The 15,076-nt window shown below is 42.6% G+C and overlaps 1 protein-coding gene across 27 annotated transcripts in view; it reads left to right on the top strand.

The window, feature by feature from the left end:
• The window catches only part of ATXN1 (ataxin 1), a 349,836-nt gene that overhangs the window by 126,602 nt on the left and 208,158 nt on the right, over positions 1-15,076 (top strand). For 18 of the 27 annotated variants that reach the window (XM_085051826.1, XM_085051827.1, XM_085051833.1 and 15 more), the window contains one exon: positions 6,104-6,223. The gene's annotated coding sequence lies outside the window, so the exon portion shown is untranslated. Of the gene's footprint in view, positions 1-208; positions 299-634; positions 770-818; positions 982-1,005; positions 1,526-1,568; positions 2,244-6,103; positions 6,224-15,076 lie in introns of those variants that run through there. The other 9 variants (XM_085051853.1, XM_085051839.1, XM_085051849.1 and 6 more) reach the window with 5 other exon arrangements.

The following is a 15,076-nucleotide window of genomic DNA, read 5'->3' as shown; positions in this document are numbered from 1 at the left end:
GGAGGGAGAGGAAGGCAGGGAGGGAGAGGGGGGCGGCCGCGAAATGGCCGAGGGCGCCGCGCAGGGAACGGAGCGGGGATGCGGGAACACGGGAGGGAGCGGGGGACCGGGGCGGCCCCGCAGCGGGAGCTGCTCGTACAGCCCTACCCCCCCCGGCCCGCTCCTTCCTCCTTCCTCACCCCCCTCTCCCTCCCTCCCTCCCGCTTCCCCCCGGCCCGGGCGGGGTGTGGGTGGCCGCGGGGACGGTGGACATTTTGCGAGTCGCGGCTGCCCCCGGTGCGGCGGCGGCGGCCTCGGGGTGTGTGAGACTGCGCGTGTGCCCGTGTGTGCGGGGGGGTGGGGGTGTGCGGTGCCGGTGCGGTGCGTGTGTGTGCGTGTGCGTGGGGGCTGCGGTGCGTGTGTGCGGTATCGGTGCGGTGCGTGTGGTGCTGTCTGTGTGCGTGCGGGAGGTGCGGTGCCGTGTGTGTGTGTATGTGTGCGGGGGTGCGGTGCCGGTGCGGTGCCGTGTGTGTGTGTGCGTGCGCGGTCGGCGCGGTGCGGGGGGGGCCGTGCGGGGCGCGTACGCCGGGCGGACCCGGCAGGGCGCAGCGCGGAGCCGGTCGCCGCCGCCGCACGGCGTATGTAGTACGGGGCTGGGCGGCTGCCGGAGGGTGAATGAAGCGAGGAGGAGGCGGCGGCGGCGGGGGAGGCGGCGCTGGCGCTGGGATGTGCCCGGCAGCAGCCCCACACCGCTTCACTCAGGGCCCAGGCCGGCTGCAGACGCCACCCGGTACTGCCGGGAGGGACAGGGAGGGAGGGATGGGGGAAGGGGGGCGCCGGGGCGCCGCCGCCCCGCTGTCCGCCCGTGGCCGTGGGGTCCTACCGACGGCGTTCCGGGGGGAGCGGGGCCGGGGTTCCCCACCGCCGCCGCCCCGGGGCTCCGCTCGCTTCCAGCGGCGGCCGCTGCCCTCCTGCCGCTCACCGATCCCTCGCCGCCTCCGGGTTTGCGTGGGTCGTGTGGGGGTGGTTGGGTTGCGGGGGGTTTGGGGCTGGTTGGTGGTGGTTTGGTTTTTGGTGGGGTTTTTTGGTTTTGGTTTTTTGTTTTTGGGGTTTTTTTTACCTTAAAGCATCGTAATTTACCGGCAGAAAAACAAATAAATGACCCCGTGTTCGGTTGTGGGTGCTGAATCCGTCAGTGTGATTCCTGAGAATATTAAAGTCTAAATTAAAGCGTGCTGGAAAAGCGGTAGCTCTTACTGTAATAGTAATAGCGATAATAATAAAATGACAGAATTGGGAGCGATTTACATGTTATTGAAGAGGAGGAATTACTGAAGAGTAATAATAGAAAAGAAAACAAGTCGGAAGCCCGTTATATAATGCACTGTGTAGACAACGAGAGCGACAGGCTATTTTTATTTTGTTTACCGTATGCTGTGTAATAGGGACTCCTCCGAGCAGCATCTCTCCCCCATGAGCCCGAACTCTAGATAGAATTGGGGAAAAATTTTAAGCATTCATTTTACGACCAGTCGAAGAAATCTAGGTTTGTAAAACCTTCCTCTTTACAAATGATTTCTGTGTACAGGTCGGGAAGGGTGTACAGGTAGATGACCTTTGCCGGAGACCTTTTCCCTTTCATACAGTAAAGAAATTCATACTCAGTAACACAGGTTACACTTTAACGCTCATGGTTATGTATTTTATGCAGTAATGGTTACTTTACGTGTCAGATACGGTCAGGCATACTGAGTTACTTTGCTGACACACTGATAAGTCAAGGACTTTTAATTTCAGTTTCGAATGAAACCATCCCCTAAAGGAAAATCCTGGCTTCATGTTAATCTATTTTTGTTCGGGTGATGCAGACGGTGCCGTTATATCATATGGAGCAAGGGTTATGAATGGGGAGAGGGAAATTGAGAATGGCCGGGGAAAATATTGCGCCGTAGTTATTTTTGTGATGCTGCAAGATAACAGTAGTAATTGTACGTTATTGCACCTAATTTGTTCGTAAAACAGACCCGGTATTTTACACGCAGCAGCTATTTTGAAAGGGTGGCTGTAATCTCCTCACTTTTTACGTAAGGCAGAGGTCCATAGGCTTTCCTCCGCGCTCGGCTGTCTGTCTGTCTCTCTCATCATGTAGCGACATGTCAGCGGTGCAGGCTTTCAGCGCGCTTACTCCAGGCCCGATCAGTCATGTAATTAGATCAGGCTGCCATGGTAACAGACGGGATTCACCGTATTCACCGGCCAGCCAGGTGCGTGTGTGGCTGGCGGGCGACCCAGCGGTCTACCGCCAGCCCCGCGTGTGCCGCGTTGGTGGGGTACGGCCGGCGCGGCCACTGCCTCGGGCTTTCCGAAAATTGAAAGGTGCCGGTGGTGGGTTCCGAATGGCTGAACTTCTCGGGAAGGGTGTTTTTTCCCCGCTGGGGTGTCAGGCAGATGGGACCGTACGTGGCATGCTTAGCAGGTCAGCCAAATCGTCAGTTGCACTTGTGTGTATTATTAGCAAATAAAGGAAGGTGTGGGACTTCGTAAAAATGCTTTTGTCGTGCAAGCTTACATAAAAGTTTCTTCACAGTTTTCCTTTTTGTTTTCCTTCCCCCCCCCTCCCCCCCACCCCTATCTGTCTAGTTTAACTCTTTGGTGGCTGTAGCAGTGTTTGTTAACAGTTCCCATTCCAGCATTCTCATTAAAGGCCACAGGCTTTTTATTCCCCACTCACGTACTGTACTTTACACCCTCTGGCTGGCAAAATGAAAATCGGTGATACTTGATGTCAGTATTGTCACTCTAGATTTGTTAAGCCTTCTTATAGCTCTTAGCCAGGTCTAGGCCCTTTTGTGTTTTAAGTGAAAGCTGACTGCAGTTTCTCATGATAAAATCCTAAGTATATACTATTAAAAACCATTTTTGCCTCAGCAAACACTTAGTTCTAGTGTGGATATTTTGTTTTGCATTTGTGCTCATCAAAATACATCCACAGAGCAGGAGACTTACTGACACAGTTTATAATGCCTTCAAAGAATATGTAATATAATTAGCTTTGAACTGCATGTTGCTCTTAAAAACATGTTTCGCTAAGCTGAGTATACTTGTATTCATTCTCTGTGTTTGGACATCACTCTTTTAAGCCACTCTTCCACAAATGTAGGTATAATTTTTTAAATGCACCAAATTTGGCACTGTGTTCTAATGTCATAAATCTGGAGCAACTCCAGGGGATGGAATTGTGAGCCACTTACATGGGTGTATATCTCTAATAACTCCATTTATTGGACTTAATCCAGGCATGTAGTAGAGTAACTGAGCTCAGAAAGTGATCTGCTGCATATCACTGCTATTTTCACTATATTACTTTTCACGGCAGAAAGCACTGTGGGCTTAAATAGGATTTTTGCCTGTGTAAGGAGCTGCATTAAGTGTCTGCAGAAGTGGGTAACACCCCTATTCCAGTCACAAATCTTGGGGGCACTTACACTAATATTGAACTTGGCCTGGAGGATTTTGTATCTCAGTGATGAGAAATCATCAGCACCCACAGCTCCTGAGCGTTTGTAGTACCAGGCTGGAACATAAAGCAATCCAGAAATATCACAGTAAAATAGATATTTTAATCGTTCTGACGGTAAAGTACTGGAGCTGGAGGAGGAAGCAATGAGAAATGCCCGTTGATGGTTCAGCTCTTGTGGTGACAGGCAGCTGGCAGTCTTGGGTTTGGTGTAATGAGTTTGCAGGTCTCAGCCTGCCTGCTGAGCAGGGATGTTACTTCTTGGCAGGGTGAGGAGACGGGGTATTTGCAGGCAATTTCCTGCACTGAAGCGCAACTTTGCAGTGCCTCAGCTAACTTGTCCTGGTTAGGAGAGAATATCCTGTGCTCGGTGTGGCCGCCTCTGTTTTGGGCCTCCATTCTGAGGAGGTGGCTTGAAATAGACGAGGTTGTTAGGAGGACTGGCTGGAGAGAGTGTAATAGTCATCAGCAGGATGACTCCTGTAGTGTGAGACTTTGTGTGCTGCATGCTCCTTATTACCTGTGTGACTAAGAGTGTTAGAAAGTAATTATTTTCAAAAAGGCCATATATACATAGTTAAAAAAACTTTCCTCAGAATAAACAGTGGAACTTTGCTTTCCTTTTCTAGTCTGATTGAATCTATTTGGAAAGGTTGAAAAAACTAGTTTTGTTTTAAAAGACATTTACAAGAGACCTGGAATTTCACTTAACAAAATTTTTTTATGTAATAGATCCAGTGGCCTAGTTTCCCATTAATTAAGAGAATAGACACTTGAATGCAGTCACTTGAAAAGCAACTAAGGATTTAAACGTTAGAATTTTGAAATTGTTTTAGTAAAGTAGCTAGTAAAACAAAATCAAGTAGCTAGTCAAACAAAATCCCCTTGCTGAAGTTTAGTAGCACATCGTAGCAGATGATAGTCAGGATGATCTTTGTCATTGTTCATACACACACTGCTTTTGTTGTGATGTACTAATTGAGGGGGAAATACAATAAAGAAGTATGGCAGGCTGTAAAGGAAGTGCGTGTCAGGATTGCATAGATGGTCTGAAGCAATGGCTGGCTGCAAACCTACTCCAGCGTGTGAGGCAGCTGACGCCGGTGATGCTTGAGAGAAGCCGGGCTGTGTGACAGCCTCAGCTATAACCACGCAGGTTGTGAGTGATTTGGCTGTTCTGGAGAACTGTACGGTTACAGTGTGTGCAATTCAGAGAGTCCAGACAAAAGATTTTAGTTGCAGGTCTCTTCTGAGATGGCTGTAACCAACTCAGCATTAACAGTTAAAGATATAATTAGAACAAGAAACAGGACTATGGCAGGCTTGGCACAGGTAAATATTTCATTGCAAAGAACTGGCTCACTATATTCCAGTGACTTCAATAGCCTGAGCTTTGCAAAGTGAAAATCCTGGCCTCATCCTTTCATTTTACTTTTATGCAAGACTCTAAGTGTCGTAAATAAGTAAATAGGTATTTGGATGAAGGCACTGCATTTTGAAGTCTTACTCAGTGGTTCACATTCTTTATATAAGAAAGTTGAAGATTTTTACTTGGTTTTAGCTCTGGTGATGCTTGACTAATATTTTAAAATGTAAGAAACTTTGTAGATTCCTGATTTTTGCAAAAGGACAAAAACTGGCACCATAAGTCCTTCTTGATTTCGGTGTGTGTGTTGAGAATGTAATGCTTCATGAGGTTTTTTTTTTTCCCCTCTCAAAGCTGCAGTCTGAGGTGGTTGTTCAACACATGCAAATCTGTGTGTGTGCATTGGTCCCAGTCTGCAAAGTTTCTTTAGTACATGTCCCAGTGAGGATTTTGCTGAATGAGAATTGATTAAAGAACCTATCTAGAGTTAAGTATGCGTGTAAATCCTTCCCTAAATAGGAACAAGTAAGTATGCTCATAAACTGAAACAACAGAAATTATTCTCAGTGAGGGAGAAATGGTCCCACTAAATCCTTTTATTGTACCAAGAGTGATAAAAATATTTGGTGAGATTCCAAATGAAAAACCCAAATGTATTTGTTTAATAGGTGATGTCAGCAGAAGTTCAGTGCTGGCTTTTCATGATTTTGCTGAGCAAAATTACTGAAATAATAAAAATGCCCACATTGGTGGAGTTTATCTTATATTATTTGTGAATTTACAGTAATAGGCACTGACTCTACCACCTTTAATGACAAAATAGTGTACAAGGTAAAGTCACATTCCAATAGGTGGTTATTTTTCACCTAGTAGTAGTATATAGTATTCACCTAGTAGTAGTGTGTGGTATGCAGCAGTGTGTTTTCAGGATATTACTGCTTCTCAAGTAAAGTATGTTCTGTTGGCAGTAAAGACAGTCATCTCCACTCGCTCATGATTCTTCACCTCATTAAGATCACATTTAGGAAAAGAGCACTCTGAATAAATGGGCTCAGCTCTGTACTGTGGGAGCTCTGTCTGCAGGATTAAATCTATAGTTTATTTGTGCTTGAGTAATAGTAAAAGCAGCCTCTCTCAGTCTTCACTGGGATGTCTTAGCATGTTGTAAATAGTTTGACTCTTAACTGTGTTTTTGTTTCTCTTTATTTTGGTTTCTATCTCCTCAACTCCTGGATCAACAGTCACATTGCAGGCCAAGCCAGATGGGCAAGCAATACAAGCTGTGAATTTATTCTTGACCCCGTAGGACAGTGACCACCGCCATTGTTGTCTTCATCATACAGTTATGCACTGCCAATAAGGTGAGAATGCAATGCTTTTTATTTCCTTTAACAGGTGTACACTGTCTGCTCTGGGCTTTAAGTAACCTTGCGCACCTTTCCAAGTGTCTGTGTGATTATCTACCCGTGATAGGTTTGTACTTCCCTTGCCTGGCAGTAGAGGTCCTTGAGAAACTCTTCTCAGAAAAATTCTTTTAACTCTGGTGACTCAGTTCAGAGACTTATAGAACAAGAGGGTTCCAGATGAGTGGTTTTATGCTCACCTGAGGTCAGAGTATATTCAGTTACTGGAAGATGTTCATATGAATGGAAAAGTTGGCAGACTTTGATTTTTGTTACAAAATGCCACGTGTAAAATTGTATAAATCCTTCCTGCTTGTTTATGAACATTTTCAGGATTCTTGTTGCTTGCCACCTGCTTGGCTTTTCCGCCGTCTTGAGTTTCTTTAGTGCGTTAAACTTCATCTGGCATTAGAACAGTTCCCAGGTTGAGTAGTCACTACTGATATATCAGTGTGTCTTTTACTCTGTTTTGAAGAATGCTTTCAGTTCTTCTGATTTTCTTCCCTGAAATGCTGTGGCCAGACAAGGTGTAAAAGTGCATGTGTATCAGTCTGCTGCTGTCCCTTTCTTGTCTCTCCTCCTCCTATATGGTTCTGGAAAATAACTTGAAAAGACCAAGTCCCAAGACTCAACAATCATACTGCCAATAAAAAGAACATAAGTTTTTATTTTATTTCTTTAATCTGATTGTCATTAAGCCAGCCTGGGTTTTTGGACCTGTTCTATGATTTTTAAGTGCTTGGGATTGGCAATACTGCTATTGCTTTAAGAAAAAAAAAGATAAAGGGTCACAATAAAATTGCCTGTGTCTTTAAATAAAAGAAAATTAAATATAGTGATTGCTTGCAGAAAATCAAAGTGTTTCTTTTTTAAATTTACAATCAGAAGGCTTAATTACAGTAGCGTTCTTATTTATGCTGGGCTGATCAGAAAGTCTCCATTGCAGTATAACTTTTTAATGTATACAGCATGTCATTGAAAAGTATGCAGCACATCATTTACATTTTATTGTGGCTGTGGGGAACGGTGCTGTGTTTTAGAGGGAAGGTGCCTAGGCAAGTAGTTAACGTGCAAGGACAAGCCTGTTACAGTTTCCAAATAAGCTTGAATGGTGGGGGTGAATGTAACTTCAGAGCAGTAAGAACTTCTTGAGAGTGAAAAACCACACAAAGTACCTGTGTGCTGGCACACCACATCTCTCTGTTTTGGAAGAAAATTGAGTTGGTGGCAGCTGTTGACTTCGGAGATCGAATAGAAGGAAGTTTTTTGCGATGACATTATAATTTCCACAAAGCATTTAATTTTTTTCAGGATTAGCTTGGGTTGTATGAAAACGTGTTTATTTGAAGAAGTGATTACTGCTGGAAAAGCTTATATCTCTTGATTAGAAGAAGTAATTGTTTATAGCACATTGGTCAAATCCTATGTGTTAGCCTCAACGTATTGCTAAGTCACCTTGGGTATTTTAGCAGCTGGCATTTTCTGCAATTATGTGAGAGAGTGTATGTTTGACGTTGAGCAAACATTTTGGATCAAAAATGTAACCTAGTTAAGTCTGGTACAGAGGTGTGACAGGACTATAATACTAAAATGATGTTTTCTCTGTATCAGCTCAGCTTGAAGTATAGTATTGCATTTGTGGACTTTAGATTAGGTTAGATTTGGTTTAACTTCTTTTTTTTGAACATTTTAATCACTGAGTTTGGGGTACCTCTGTTGACCTCATAAGTTAGTTCTTATTTTCTCTATGAAATTATCAAAATCAAGCCCACTGTATGACTAAGCAAGTGAAGTAAAAGTTATTGGCATAGACACTGCCTGCTTACAAACATTCTCTCTGTCACTGGAGGAGACAGACAGGAGCTCACAGTAGTAACATGTGAAAGAGACGTGACCTGGCACTGTGCAGCGAGCAGCCACAGACAGAGCATCTCATACTCACACCCATTGTCTTTCTGGCTTTTGCATTTGTGTTGGGGTGAAGGTGGCAACAGCCCTGCTTCATTTTAGGCAGACCTGGGTAATGACCACGGAGTCTGTCAGAGGGACTGAACATTGGGCACGTTTGAAGGCATCCAGAATGGATCTCAGAAACCACACTTGAGGCCTAACCTTCCTACGTATGCATTCATGGCTTCACCTGAGTGAGGAATTGTGTGGCTTCGGTCGGTAATGTCACTGTTGTGTGTGAGCTCTCCAGGTGTGCTTACCCTTCCAATTCAAGCAGCATTTTCTGAAGAGCTTGCTAAGCATCTTGTCTGGATAAGGACATGGATATTAGTGAAAATAAAATGAAAATAAATAGATACAGCTTTTCTTTCTTACTCTTTTTTTTTTTTAATTTTTAGGTAATTTTAGCCTGCTCTCCAAAACATAGAGTTATTGTTATTTGTTCAGAGAATGCACTGCCTCCTTCCACGTAGGCAAATGACTCAATGCTTTCTTTTAAACAGTAGTCTTGAGAGGATTTTGCACGAGATACTGGACATTTTAACAATTAAAGAGTTCTTGTCAATCTTTTCCACTGTCGAGTCACTTGATATTTATTAATCATATTATAGTACTGGGATGAATTTACAGCTGCAGCCCATTTGTAAGAATATTTTTTTGGCTGAATTTTCAGTAAGTATGCCTGTGCACTACCTAATATAGCTTTTTTTTTTACATAAGACATTATTTCTGCTTGATGCAGACTTCTGGCTACTGCCCTCTGTAAGCAGGCAAGAGTCTGCCCTTTTAAAATACTTGATAGTGAACATAAAAATAGCTAATCTGTCTCTATATTACTGTCTGCAGTAGTAGCTTTTTGGTTGTCATATCAGTGTCCTTTTATTGTGGCTGGTTTTATTTCTCCCTCCTCATGCTGTTTATGAAGGTCTGTGATAGCTGTAGGGCTAAAAGAAGGTAGGCAATGGAGATTTCTAATGTGTTAAGAGCACAAGTGAAATGGAGCTGTGAACTAGGTGTAACTGGATGGTAATCAGAAATAATTTTAATTTTTAAATTGTTTTATGTGTGAGCAACTAAAAGGTAAATTAAATGAAGTGATGTGAGTGCTGACAGATGTCTTAAAAATGAGGCTTTGTGGTCCCCTCACCTCAGCCGTATCCTTTCATGTTTTTGTTCTGTTGTTCCTTCAGCAGACACCAAAGGCCTGGTGTCTGACTGATAGTTTCATAACGCGGTCTGAAGTGTAAATGGAGTTGGGTGTAGTGGTATGCCTACATAAAAACACCAGGCTGACGTTCATAATGTGATATAAGGCACTATCTGACGTTTGATTCTCCTTCCAACTTGGTGTTTTAAAAGGTGTATCTGCAAATGGAATGAGACTTGCTGTCCCACGCACTGTAACTTGTTAGCATTCCTTTAAAAGTGTGGGCTTTTGGATGTTAGTGTGAGAGTGTGAGTAGATGGAGAACTGTGTGCTGGGGGCCAGGAAGTGGTGAGATGCCTGGATGTGATGTGTAGCTGTGTGTAAGCCTGAGCATCTGTGTGTGCCCTCCTGCTGCCCTCTCCCTTGCTGTGTGTGTTGGGCAGGGGTGTGCCGCTGGGGTTTGCCTTGATTTGAAACTAGTGCTGTGTTTTTGGAGGAAAGTTAGCTGTCGTTAACAGAGGTATAATTTTGGTCAAAAGTTAGCCCAGGTGGCAGCATCTGGACTTAAACGTGTTTGCTGAGGGGTTTCTCATGGTGAGACACTTTGATAGAGGCAAATCCCAAATTTGATATTTGCTTCTTTATTTTCTCATCAGTTACTTATTTTGGAACTAGCTGTAAACCTGACTTTAGGATTTATTGAGTCATTCCTTGCTCTATAAAAAATACAAACGTCAGTGTTTCTCACTTGTATTGGAGTGTGGTTGTGACCGTTACCACATTTTTGTTTGTCAGGTACCCACGTGTGAAGGCCTTTGTAGTTTTGTACAGTTAACATTTCTGTGAGGCCAGCTACTTGAAAGAAAGTCAGGCTTTAATAGAGAAGGATAATTACAGAAAGCAGTCTTAATCCTTCTTTACTGTGCTCAGAAATGTAGTGCTACTGAATATTTTCTCATTGCTGCAGCTCCTTTTCAGTGGTAGCTGACTAGAAAGTGATGTTTTCAAATGTGTATAATATTAAATGCATTTCTCCTCTTCCATATCCCCATAACACATTTACTGCTTGGTACTGTGCTGTATTTATAGCTTTTTCAAGGTAGTCTGAGAGCAAGTAAATCCAGACTGGTTTGAAAATTCAATGTATTCAAGGGAAAAAAAAATCCTAGTAGGTTATTATGGTAGAAGTTGTAACTTTATTCTCCTGTATCACTAGCAGTTAAAAACCCATAGCACTAATCATATGTACTGAATTTTTATTTACAGATTAGTAGGCTCTACTTTGACATATGACTAGCAGGGAAGCCCCTCCCTTTAACAGTTGTATGTCATCTGCTTCAGAGAACTAATTACTTGGCAATTCCCATTTGATAATTCCCTCTTTATTTTCTGAGTTACTTAACAGTGATGAGCTTGTTGAGCAGAATACCATGCTTAATCTGTGCTTCAGAAACTACAGGCGTGGGCCTGGGGATATCATTGTTTTTGAAATGCTGTTTAGCCTTGCTATAGGAGCATTGAAACCACACTAAGATATGTGAACAGTTCACAGTTAATGATAAGCTGAATGTGAGTGATGCGCAGCATTTGCCAAAAAATAAAAGAAGGGTTTAGATTACTGTTGCACTGCAAACAGAATGTCAAATACATAATTTCTCAAAAAAATCCCAAACACCAAACCTAATGGAATTTAGACTCTAAGATGCAGAAGCTTGTGTCAGCAATATACTTTCTTTGTATAATTGCTCCTCTTCACTGAAATTATCAATTTTATAGATTTAAAATAAAAACCAAAAAAACCATTGTTTATTGTAATACCTGTTTGACAGTTCAGCTGATTTGATGTGGTTATTGTGTTCTTTTAATACGAGATACTTAAATAAGTTTTTGCTGTGTTTTCTCTGCCGTTACCTGTCTTTTTCATTCTTCTCCATTCCCTTTTCACATTCTTTTACTCTAGTGGCCACAGCAACCCTTATTCCTGGCTGGGGAATGCATTACAAGTCTCACTGCTAATTACAGCATCACAGTGTTTCTAGAGGGTACCTAAGTTCAGCAGCACTTAGCTACAGCACCAGGAGAGGGGATTTATGGGGTGAAATGACATCAGCCTGCTCATTGCAGTCATGGTAAGGTCAAAGTGAGTCTCTCTTGCAGATCAGGAGTCAGATGGGTCCTGTTCAGTCCCAGTGTCTCTGAAATTCAAACCATGCTGTTGAATTTGAATAAAATTTTTTACTGATTTCATCAGGGAAAGGTTTGTGGATCATCTGCAGTCACTTTGATTAGTTGGTGCATTATTCCACAGATACTAATACTTGAAGATTTCCTTTGTAGCTGAGCCAATGCTATAAGCTGTGAATTGGGCTATTTTTTCCTTTACTGGAATAAAAAGTGCAGTATTTTGTGTATTTGCTCACATTACATTGCATCATCAGGCTTGCTGATTTATTAGGTGTTCACAATATCTCTTGCCCAGTGCTGGAAGCTGTGTAACAGGATTGTTTTATCAATGAGAAAAACTCATTTGTACATAGTTACATGTGTTTTTGTAAAATTAATCAGAGGAACAGTAATTTTATGAAACATAATTCAGAACAGATTAATCTACTTTAATTGTGTTTGTGAAGTACACCAGCTATAAAATCTTTCGAAAGGAATATTAATCAAGTTGATCAAAGGTGGCTTGAAGTACAGAATTCAAATATGACCACAATTACAGCAAATAGAGAGATAGAAAGTACCTTGGATGATTATTTTAAAAAAAAATTAATACAAAAATAAGTCCCATTTTCCTTTTTGGATTAAAAAAAGTAATGTTTTAGAAGCAAAGATACAAAAAGAAAAAACAAATAAAATTTGAAATTTTATAAAATGCAGTGAATACGCAATTTAAATAGTGTAATAACGCAAGGAATCAAAACCTCATAGAAGGTCATTGAACCATCTTTCAATTTTTTAAAACCTATTTTTCATCCTGTTTAATTCTTTTATGACTCAGGGTGTCTCAGGTGGTGCCATATAGGCATTGCTGAAAACAGGAATCCTCTGTAAGAATCAGAAAAGAAATCTGACTCTGAACAGGGTGCCCCACCTGTGATACGAAAGATTTGCTTACACTGACGGGACTTGTCCCTTGACAAATCCTTCTACAAACCATTACAGCTGTTGTGGAGTGACCTGCATCCTGAGCTCGTGGTGTCATATTCATTTTCTAGAGGCAAACAAAGAGTTATTAGATGTTGATTTAGACTGATCTTCATCTGCCTGCTCAGAGGTGTCTAAGATTGAACTTTAAACTGTTTGGTCCTAGGCACGCTGATACACACTACTACTATTTCTATCAATAATTATGCAAGTCAAACATTAACATATGAATATTGTGAACATGATCTTCAGTTAACACAAGATTACATGCTAATGTATTAAGATTTGGAGATCTGGTTGAAAACAAAGAAAGCCCAACTCACTAACATACAGCAGAAGTTTCTCTGTTGACAACTGCTGTTCTCTCCCTGACGCCCAAATGAAATGGTACCTTCCCTCTACATTATTACAAAGGAAAGACTGATACATCCCAGATCCTGTGTTCTTTCCTCTGGATTCTCCTTTCCCTTCTCCCCACAAGCTAGCCTTGGCCCTGGTAGCATCACTCTTCTGTGAGCAACACTTGCTGATGGACTAGCCAAGGATGACCTGGTTGGTCTGGTCAAACAATTTGTGTTTCCATCTCTTTGACTGCAGGACTGAGAAGCTGCTGCACCTCTCTGCTTATGACTTGCCTGACTCCTCTTTGAGTCAGGGCTGAGTTTCAGGTTTCCTACTTGCCTCTCTTGCTAAGCCTGCTTGCATCTCTGCTGTGACCTGGACTGATACTTTTGTTGTTAAGGACAGTCTTGGAAATCACTTGTGATTTCCTTTGTGAACTTGACAGTTGATTAATTAAATGGGGGGGAGATAATTGACATGTCAGTGTGTATAACACATTGGTGTCCTATTTTATGGGGAAAGAGGATGATGGTGGAGCTTACAGACCAATAATCTGTAGTTTGAATTTGTACTATATATGTGTTTGGATAGCTCACAAATACATCAGGTAGCATCTTAAAACAGATGTGATACTTAAATACTAGAAGGAGTGAAAAAGGAGTAAAAGTCTGCACTTTGTTCCATATTTGCACGAGATGACAGAATAACTCATTCTTGGTGCGAGATCTTCAGGTGTGAGAGTGACACAAACCAGCATGGGTGCGTCCTGCCATTTGTTTGTCACCACTAACCAGTTTTGGTTGCACCTCAGCACAGATTCAGAGGGAATACAGTGTGTAGTGACTGAGCAAATTGAAATAATTCCTGAGTTAAAGTAAGAAATTTATTACATGAGGCTACTATCCGGATGTTGTTGTCAGTGTACAGTGAGAAAAAACCCTGAGAAAAATTAAGGTGGGTAGAAGGTAAGCATCTGAAGTACATTAAACATCAGCAATCAAGTACACCCATGTTACCTAAGGAGTCAAACTTGGTGAATGTCGTGTTGGCTGTATGGAATGGGAGAAATGCAAACTAAGACATGTGTGCTCTGCTATGTGTGCGGCTCTGCTAAGAAGTGCGTTCATCTGAGCTGTCAGCTGGCTGGCTGCAGTGTTTGGTGCTGTTTATACAGCTCAGCCAGAATGTCTTTATGAAACTAGTAGTGCTATGCAGCCTAGGCTGCAGCAACCAGTGGTTTTATACTCCTCATCTTATTTAACATGAACTATGCATGCTCTGCATTGCACCAGGGTGCTCAGCCAAAGGCTGTGGGTGAAATAAGGGGTCAGTTTCCCACCGCTGTTACCTACTTGGGTGGTTTCAATGGAGGCACATGAGTGTAAATGTGGTGTGATAGAGTCTGGGGTCTTTGGGGTGTGTTGGGGCCCTCTGGGCTCAGAGCCGTCACCGACACTGCTAATCAGACACTGTTTGTCTGGTGGCAGTAGAGCATTCACTTGACTTTTCCTTCAGGTGGAGAGGGAATGAAAGTTGTTTCTCAATCACATGTCATCAGTCTTCTTTCCTTCCCTTGCTTCAGGTGGATGTGTTGGTGAATAAGACTAATCTTTCTTTACATAGCCCAGGCAATGTTTTGCCTTTTTATCCTTCTGTCCTGTTTTAACCATTCCCAGACTTCTTTCTCTTGTTGCTGGCCAATTAATTTTTCTCCTCACCACCTTCTCTACCAAGGTTCTCCTGTGCTCAGCAGTTCTTGCTGCTGCATTTCTGACCTACTTGTACATGGCTCACTCACTGGGTTTGTTGCCTGCACAATACTTAGATTTTGTGTAGGCCCATTCTTTCATTTGAATTCTGTGTGTGTTTCTGCGTGTCTAAAATGCATTTCTGCATAGAGTGTTTCAATACTTAAGTAGTTTTCTGCAGAAATGCAAATTTGAATATTGTTTTATCTACCTCCCTTCCCTCCTAGTAAGTCATGGCTGGATTCTGAGCTTTGCAGCCCCAGTGATCTGCCTGGACAAGCCTTTCACTCCATGCAGCCTTCTGCTTCTCCTCATGGGAAAAGACCATTATTTCTTCTCTGAAGCTTCTCTGTGGGTGCCTGTTTCCCTGGTCTAACATTGGATTTTCAGTCCATGTGCCCCTGCCAGTCTTCCCTGGCTTCCAGCTGCAGTGTCTCTTCGGCAGACATCTTGCTTTTTAGGCTTGTCAGCTGATCT

The sequence above is a fragment of the Lichenostomus cassidix genome, chromosome 2 (genome assembly GCF_008360975.1).
Source record: "Lichenostomus cassidix isolate B80296 chromosome 2, HeHo_3.0, whole genome shotgun sequence".
Classification (NCBI taxonomy): domain Eukaryota; kingdom Metazoa; phylum Chordata; class Aves; order Passeriformes; family Meliphagidae; genus Lichenostomus; species Lichenostomus cassidix.
The sequence above is the reverse complement of the archived record's forward strand: the minus strand, read 5'-3'. Positions and strand labels throughout refer to the sequence as shown.